This window comes from Oryctolagus cuniculus, chromosome 13 (genome assembly GCF_051225735.1).
Source record: "Oryctolagus cuniculus isolate XC-2025 breed Fujian yellow rabbit chromosome 13, ASM5122573v1, whole genome shotgun sequence".
In the NCBI taxonomy this organism is placed as follows: Eukaryota; Metazoa; Chordata; class Mammalia; order Lagomorpha; family Leporidae; genus Oryctolagus; species Oryctolagus cuniculus.
This window is the reverse complement of record NC_142879.1, coordinates 78,115,347-78,124,482: the sequence shown is the minus strand read 5'-3', so window position 1 is coordinate 78,124,482 and position 9,136 is coordinate 78,115,347. Positions and strand designations below refer to the sequence as shown.

General features: G+C 48.1%; 1 protein-coding gene across 3 annotated transcripts in view; it reads right to left on the bottom strand.

Moving 5' to 3' along the window:
* Window positions 1-2,209, bottom strand: part of LOC103347327 (splicing factor 45) — a 37,139-nt gene extending 34,930 nt beyond the window's left edge. For 2 of the 3 annotated variants that reach the window (XM_070055804.2, XM_051834754.3), the window contains exon 1: window positions 2,067-2,209. The gene's annotated coding sequence lies outside the window, so the exon portion shown is untranslated. The remainder of the gene's footprint in view (window positions 1-2,066) is intronic. The other variant, XM_089312383.1, reaches the window with a different exon arrangement.
* Between the last annotated feature and the right edge of the window lie 6,927 nt (window positions 2,210-9,136).

The window sequence follows — 9,136 nt, the reverse complement described above, 5'->3', positions numbered from 1 at the left end:
CAGGCTAACACAGCACCTTTCTATCACGGAATAGAAATGCAGGCTTCAGCTGCCTCCCTGAAGCCTAAAGAATATGGCAAGTATACACAGAAACAGAAAGGAAATCTGAGCGGTGGCGCGCTCTGACATCCACAAACACATAAGCTATCAAAGGGCATCTGCCTCATGTATTAGACCTACTGACTGCTGGAAGAATTTACCATGAATTGCAAAGTCCGCCAGTGCCCCTGGAATTTCGGTGTTTAGCATTCCTGACCATTTTGTTACTATGAAAGGCTCCAGTTTACCAGAACAGGATCACCTCTTCCCTGCGGGGAATAGGGCAAGCTCTGAAAAAATCCACGGCTGGTGAAGAACAGAAAGGTCACTTAAAACAAGCCAGGCAAGAAGAAATCCACTTTAGGTAAAATCACACTCGGGAGTGTACAATTTTCTCAAACTCCCCCATAAAGGAGAGCTTCGGATCCACAGAACTCCACAACAGAACAGCTCTGGGCTGTTAACACTTCTTTTATGCCTTTTACATCTGTCTACCTCACACCCAACTGTCCGTTCTAAAAACTCTACAGTGTACAGCAGACTGCTTAATAAATCCTAAAAATAAAATGTTCCCAGTGCAGGCTACTACCCCACATTCCCTAAAAGTCATTCTACTCAGCCTATATTCAGGAAGAAGGCGGAAACTGGGTTGCCTCCTAACTTAAACACTGTTAAAGAGAAACACAGACTTCATCTACCACTCCTGCCTTTGCCCCTAGAATATTCTCTTTCCATCCTATGCCTGGTTCTAGCAATAAGTACTTTTTTTTTTTTTGAGATTTAGTTTATTTGAAAGATAGAGAGAGAGAGGTCTTCCATCCAGTGGTTTACTCCCCAAACAGTCACAACGGCCAGCCAGAGCTGAGCCAACTGGAAGCCAGAAGCCAGGAGCTTCTTCCGGGTCTCCCACATAGGTGCAGGGGCCCAAGTTGAGGGGCTTGGGCCATCCTCTGCTGCTTTCCCAGGCACATTAGTCGTGAGCTGCCTCGGGGGTGGAACAGCCGGGACTGGAATTGGCGCCCACAAAGGATGCCGGCTACAGGCCGGGGCTTACACCCGCTGCGCCACAGCGCCAGCCCCGCAACTGGGTACTTTCAGTGGCGCCTTCACAGACTTCTCAAAGGACCTGCCTGCATGATCCGATCCCACTCCTCCTCAAGCCTTTCTCTCTGCCTCACCCGCAGTGTCCGGAACGCGCCAAGTGCTTCACTTCTGCACACTTTGCACCTATTCCTTGTCCAGAGCACCTAGTCCTCACCTTGCACACCCCACACCTCCAGGAGTCGGTATAAGCATCGCCTCCTTTTGGAGGCCTCCCCAAGACCCCGCCGGCTCTAGCCGCTCAGCTCAACCCACGTACGGGTTCTCACGCCTGTCTTCCTAGGGACCAAATTCCTGGAGAGCACGGATACCCTCACTCACCTCGCATCCTCATCAGGCAAGAGGAGCAGCTCAAAACCTCAAGACTACAAAGAGCCGAGGCAGCGCCGGGATCACGACTGCCTTCACCTAACCCGGCGAGCTCCTGGCTCTGAGAGATGCCAGCACCTGCAACTCTCAGTTCTGAGACCCGGGAAGCCATCGGCTCTTCTCCCTCCATTTCCCGAGCCCGGGAGAGGGGTCGCTGTGCGAGGCCAAGGCGGGGGAGGGGCACACTCCGACCTGCCGCGGTGTGGGAACCGCACACCTTCGTTAGGACACGGCTCCCGTAGAGAAAAAGGAACGCTCTTGTAGTTCCAAACAGACCGAGGCAGACTCGACGGGAGAAGGCTAGAGTCTGCGAGCGGAAGGCGTGGAGAAGACGGACCACAGGGCGGGATGGAGACGGCGCGGCACTGCGGGAGGGGCCCGCCGTGGAGGGGAAGACCCCTCCCCCGGGGGGCTCGGGCTGACCAGGCCGGAACGCCCCGGCCTCCCGCTGCACGGCCCAAAGCCGCGGCCTCGCGCCCAGCGTCCCCCGGGAAGCGCAGCCCACCTCGCGTCCCCGCTGTCAGGCTGCCCGCCCGCGCCGCGAAGGCGCCACTTACCCAGCCCGCTGCGCCGACTTTGCCCATGAGCCACGGCGGCGGCAGCGCGGGGCCGGGCCGCACTCACCGGGAACCTGCAAACGCTAGCCCACAGCGACAGCCCACCCGCATCCGAAGAAGCAGGGCGCTCCGCGGCGCGGGGCAGGGAGTGCGGTGGCCGACGGGAAAAGCGCGCCTGAGCGTGCGCTCGAGCCTCGGGCGTCTGGCCTCACTGCCCCCTGCCGGTGGGAGGACCACACAGCAGGGTCGCCTCCACTGGCGATCTCTTCCACCAAGAGGTGGCGCCGTGGCGCAAGGTTTCCAAAGTGCAAGTTTGAGGAGCGTGGACCCTAAATGCTGGAGAGAAATGGTCCCACGCTTTGCTCTGTCGTCGGGGAGAAGAGAAAGCTCCCCACCCAAGGTTCGCAGCCATTTAAAACCAGTAGTTTATATGTTAAAAAAAAAAGCATGCAAATAAATCTCCGTAGGGGAAATACTACAAGAGAATGGCAGCCAGCATTGAATTAAGTGTAAAACCACAATAACATGCCGAGATCCAGTGTGTGGGTGGGTGGGTGGCACAGCGGTTAACACGCAGTTTGGGATGCCTTCATCCCATACAGGAGCTCCTGGATCGAAGTCCTCACTTCCCACGTGATTCCAACTTCCTATTAATGTGCACCTTGGGAGGCAGCAGGGGATGGCTCAAGAACTTGGGGCCCCTGCCACTCACGTAGGAGACCTGGATGAAGTTCCTGGCTCCTGGCTTTGGACTGGCCCGGCTCATACTGCTGCAGACATTTGGGGGAATGAATTACTGGTTGGAAAATCTCTCTCTCTCTCTTTCTCTCTCCACTGACTCCCTGCTTTCAATATAGATAGTATATGTTATAATAGAATAAAGGTAAAGGTTATAAAGCCTCTCAATTTAAAAACAATGTAGGCCAAGGCCGGCGCCGCGGCTCACTAGGCTAATCCTCCGCCTAGCGGCGCCGGCACACCGGGTTCTAGTCCCGGTCGGGGCGCCGGATTCTGTCCCGGTTGCCCCTCTTCCAGGCCAGCCCTCTGCTGTGGCCAGGGAGTGCAGTGGAGGATGGCCCAGGTGCTTGGGCCCTGCACCCCATGGGAGACCAGGAAAAGCACCTGGCTCCTGGCTCCTGCCATCGGATCAGCGCGGTGCGCCGGCCGCAGCTGCGGCCATTGGAGGGTGAACCAACGGCAAAGGAAGACCTTTCTCTCTGTCTCTCTCTCTCACTGTCCACTCTGCCTGTCAAAAAAAAAAAAAAAAAAATTATAAAAAAAAAAAAAAAACAAAAAACAAAAAACAATGTAGGCCCGCGCCGCGGCTCACTAGGCTAATCCTCCACCTAGCGGCGCTGGCACTCCAGGTTCTAGTCCTGGTCGGGGCGCCGGATTCTCTCCTGGTTGCCCCTCTTCTAGTCCAGCTCTCTGCTGTGGCCAGGGAGTGCAGTGGAGGATGGCCCAAGTGCTTGGGCCCTGCACCCGCATGGGAGACCAGGAGAAGCACCTGGCTCCTGCCTTTGGATCAGCGCGGTGCGCTGGCCGCAGAGCACCGGCCATTGGAGGGTGAACCAACAGCAAAAAGAAGACCTTTCTCTCTGTCTCTCTCTCTCACTGTCCACTCTGCCTGTCAAAAAACAAACAAAAAAACAAAACAAAAAACAATGTAAATTTAAAAAAAAGTTGAAAGGGGAAGGGAGAATGGAACTTCACACGACTATAATTGTCACATTTTTTTTTTTTAAAAGACATATTTATTTAAAGGCAGAGTTATAAAGAGCCAGAGAGAGAGAGAGAGGTCTTCATCTGCTGGTTCACTCCCCGGATGGCCACAATGGCCGGAGCTGTGCTGTTCCGAAGTTCGGAGCCAGGGACTTCCTCTGAGTCTCCCACGCGGGTGCAGGGGCCCTAGCATCTGGGTTATCTTCTACTGCTTTCCCAGGCCATAGCAGAGCTGGATTGGAAGTGGCGCAGCCAGCACTTGAACCGGCACCCATATGGGATGGCAGCACTGCAGGTGGCAGCTTTACCTGCTCTGCCACAGTGCCGGCCCCAAGTGTCACATCTTTAACTGAGTGTCAAAAGGCTGCTGCTAAATGATCAAGTAGTAGAAATTTAAGCAGATGTCTTAATTCAAAGAATCATACCAATAAAGATAATTTTAAGGTACTTTGAAAATGTCATGGCAAATGGAACTAAAAGATAAGTTTATTTTGATGCAAATAAGTTTTGAAATTCATGTACAGTCATAAAATCAATTTAAATTCATGATGAAGAAAGTGGATGTGGGGCCAGCACTGTGGCATAGCAGGTTAAGCTGCCGTCTGCAATGCCAGTATTCCATAGGGGTGCCGGTTCAAGTCCCGGATGCTCCACTTCTGACCCAGGTTCCTGCTGATGCACCTGGAAAAGCAGCAGAAGATGGCTCAAGCTCTTGGACTCCAGCAGATCCATGGGAGATCTGGATAAAGCTCCAGGCTCTTGGCTTTGGCCTAATCCAGCCCTGGCAATTGCAACCAATTTTCTCTCTTGCTCTGTAACTCTGCCTCTCAAATAAATGACATAAATCTTAAAGAGAGAGAGAGGAGAGAGAGAAAGTGGATATAATATGGGGAAAGAAAAATACAGTGGGGAGGCAATATACAACCCAAAGAAATAGAGGATTGAGAGCATCAGGTGGTTATATTATAATAGTCACTCAGAACAAAAATGCACATCTTTCAAATGATCAGGAAGCACACACACACACAACAGCAAAATGAAGTAACATCACAAAGTATCTGAAAAAGTTAAAAAAAAAGTAAGAACTAAGACCAAATGTCTCACATGAATAAATATTTGTAAGTGACCTATACTCACTATTAAAAAGACAATGATCAGATTGGAGCACAAACCACAAATTCACTCTATATTGTATACAAGAAAGTGCTCCCCATTTCAGGCATAGAAAACCAAAACACTGTGGCAAAAAATGACCTACATGAAAGATCTCTGTGAATGAGGTCCCGGTGGAAAGCAGGGGCCATCAAAGAAGGAGGTACCTTTCTCTGAAGGGAGTAGAGAACTTCCACTTTGATTATAGCCCTGTCTACATAAGGTCAGAGTTTGTGGACTCAAAAGGTTTCCATAGCCATGGCAGCTCATGACAAGAGCCTCAGGCGATTACTGAACTCATAAATAAGAGTGTTAATTGTTAAATCAAAAACAGGATTCACTGTGCACTTGTTCCCCATGTAGGATCTCTGTCCTTAATGTGTTGTACTATGAGAATTAACAGTAAAACTAGTCTTCAAGCAGTACTTTATACTTTGTGTGTCTGTGTGGGTGCAAACTGTTGAAATCATTGCTTAGTATAGAGTTGGTCTTCTGTATATAAAGATAATTAAAAATGAATCTTAATGAAGAATGGGATGGGAGAGGGAGTAGGAGATGGGATGGTCTGGGGGTGGGAGGGCAGGTATGGGGGGAAGAACCATTATAATCTGAAAGTTGTATCTATGAAATTATATTTATTAAATAAAAACTTCCTATAAAAAAAGAAAGAAAGAAAGGGCTCCCATAAAACGATTCTGAAAGCTCAAAAACACAAGACTGGAAAAGGTAAACCAGAAATACACCAAAACGACAAGCCATCAGGACTTGCAAACAAGGTTGAGTTCCAGGCAAAACATTTGAATAAGTTTTAAAAGAGCATTTTATAAAATGAAAACAAATTCACCAGAAAGAAAAAAATTAGGAAAATCTATGCACCGAATCACACTATAGGAGTAAATGAATAGAACAGAATTAATTGGTACCACTTTTGCCAGATTAAGGGCACAAAAAAATCAAATGAGAATTGAAAAGACTTCAAAATATAATCAATGGGGCAAATCTAATACATCAAACTCTGTGCCCTGAAACAAACATTGCATCTTTTCAAGTGTTCATGGGATGCATGAGAATAATCTTAATATTTCAACAAGTAGAGCCATCTGGATAATATTATCTGATCACAAATCAAAACTGGAGATTAACAATAAAACAGAAAATAAAACATTCCCACTCCTTGGAAAATTTTAAGTGTTGAGGCAACTTTTGGATCAATAAAGGAAACTTAAACCAAAATAGCATCATACCAGAAAGGATGAAAAGCACAGCAGAAATCATGCAATTTAGCTCAAAAGGTTTAAGAGGAGAGTTTATAGGTTTACACTTTTGTATTACTTTAAAAAGAAGAATTGATTACATGAACTAGGCACCTGTGCAAGAAGCTAGAAATGGAAGAAAATAAAATTGTGCAGAGTAGAAGGAAGTAATTTATAAAGGAAAAAGCAGAACACCGTGTTGCGTAGACACAAAAAGATGAAGGGCAAAGATAGAAAGTGTCTAGACGGAGTCTTGTCCCACCTGCTGATCAAAGCAGAAGTGGGTGTGCGAAGGTCTGATTCTGGGGCCCGGAGCCTGAGGGTCTCTGTCCACATTGAATCTGCTCTCTCTCTCTCTCTCTCTCTCTCTCTAACTCTCCCAAGTCTCCACTGCGGAGTCCATTTTCTGCCACTTTTCTCTCCCACTTTTGGGTGGAGTTGGGTGCATTCATTCCCAAATCATTCAGTTTACACATTCACAGACAATTTTGACTGAGAGACCGCAGATGCAGCCATGTCCATTGTCTGGGAACCTTTCTGGTTGGATTCTCCAGAGAAAAATCTTACTTCCCTCATCTCCTGGAACATGGAAGTACTTCTCTTGCCTCCATTTCCTATCGACAGTAGCAAATATCGCCTTTATTTCACCAATCGAGAAGCTGAGGCTCTGTACAACGGAGGAACCTAACCCAGATCATGCACCTGTTAGGCAGCATAAGCAAAAATGTCTGGAAGAGGGACAAGACCAAATGGTTCAGGGAACCGAGTAGGACTGAAGAGCAAGTGTGCATAGCAGCCCCTAGACAAACAAGTCAGGATTTTCTCCTGTAGTGCTTAGCAACCTGGAGGGAGGACAGCAGGAGGCAGATGGTAGAATTAGTCAAAGACCAGAAATCCAGGCTTTGATGTGGCTGCTAAGAGGTGGCATCCCATTCTGAAGTGCCTGGGTTTGAGTCCCAGCTCCACTCTCAATTCCAGCTTCCTGTTCACGTGAACCTTGGATGCAGAATCTTCTGAAGTTTTAAAAAAGTTTTCATTTGTCTCCCTCCAATTGGTCTTCCTTCTGCTTGTTTGACAAATCTCTCATCAATGTTTAAAATTGCATTGATTAGGCCAGCGTTGTGGCTCACTTGGCTAATCCTCCGCCTGCGGCACCAGCACCCCGGGTTCTAGTCCCGGTTGGGGCGCCGGATTCTGTCCCGGTTGCCCCTCTTCCAGTGCAGCTCTCTGCTGTGACCTGGGAAGGCAGTGGAGGATGGCCCAGGTGCTTGGGCCCTGCATCTGCGTGGGAGACCAGGAGGAGGCACCTGGCTCCTGGCTTCAGATTGGCGCAGCACACTGGCCACAGTGTGCCAGCCACAGTGGCCATTTGGGGGGTGAATCAACGGAAAAGGAAGACCTTTCTCTGCCTCTCTCTCTCTCTCACTGTCTAACTCTGCCTGTCAAAAAAAATTATCTGATTAGCTGAAAATTAATCTTTTCAATAAGAAATTTATTTTTATTTCATTCTTTTTGTTTTATTAGTATATTTCATTTTAAATGAGCACATAGTAATTATACATACTTAAGGGGTACAGGAAATTTACTTTTTTATTTAAAGATTCATTTATTTATTTGAAAGGCAGAGTTACACAGAGAGAGAGAGATGGGGGGATAGAGCGATAGAAAGAGATCTTCCATCTGCTGGTTCACTCCCCAAATGGCTGCAACAGTCAGAGCTGTGCCAATCTGAAGCCAAGGGCCACCAGCTTCTTCCAGATCTCCCACGTGGGTGCAAAGCACAAGCACTTGGGCTGTCTTCTGCTGCTTTCCCAGGCACATTAGCAGGCAGCTGGATGGGAAGTGGGGCAGCCAGGACTCAAACTGGTGCTCACATGGGATGCTGACACTGCAGGCGGAGGCTTAACCTCCTACGCCATAGCACAAGCCCTGGAAATTCACTTTTCCAAAACATAATTTTTGTGCATGTTTTGCAGCTTTCATTGGGACTTTTTAAAAAAACGCCAGGTTGACATATGCACACCTAAAGTAGTGAGTAAAATTATCCTTTTCCAACTCTTCAGGTAGTGAGACCAAGAGCTTGATTCTGAATATCTCCCCGGCGGGCTCTTGTCTCTCCACTGTGTCTTCTGGTGCAACCCCTGAGAATGTGGAGAGGCAAGCTTTGCTCCAGCACTTGGATCAGGAATACAGCTCTGAGGGCAACCTCACTGTGCTCCCCTGTGTACAGCAGATCGTCAACACAGACCGTGAGCTTATGCGGCACCACTGGGAAATAATTTTTGCTGTGACCTGAGGGTCTCTCTTATCATGGAGCTAAAGTCTTGTGAAGAACAGTGACAGTAATTCCGCACAGAGGTTAAACGACCCTAGGATGGTAGAGAGAATGACTGCCAATTGAATGCTAGCAACCCTTAACATCAATCATCTCATTCATTCCTAATTACTCAGTGAGGCAGGTGTTGTTATGCCCATTCTTCAAAACAGGAAATGAGGCTCAGGGAAGGTAAGAAATTTGCCCAGGTCACACACCTTGTAAACACCTGAATCGTGATGAGAACCTTGATCAGTCTGCCAGAGGTGATTGGGTTGGCACTGGACAGTTTGGTCTCCATTGTCTCACTGGGACTCTCCCATTAATCCACTCTGAAAAAAAAAAAGGACATTTATATACTTTTCCATGTCCCAGGTCCTGGGTGAGTGGCTTATGTATTTTATCTAATTTATTCCTCCCCAAGGTAGCTATCATCAACCTCACTACAGTGGAAGAAATGGCAGCTGAGAGAAGCTATTTCAGCAGAGCGCCTTGGCTCCAGAGTGCTTCCTGTTAGGACTCTTTACTCCAAATCAATGCAACACAGGCTCACAGAGACATCTGAGGCAATGCCTTAGGTTTATGGAATTCCATCTTGTTCAAGTTTCTTTGAAGCTCATACTAGGTCA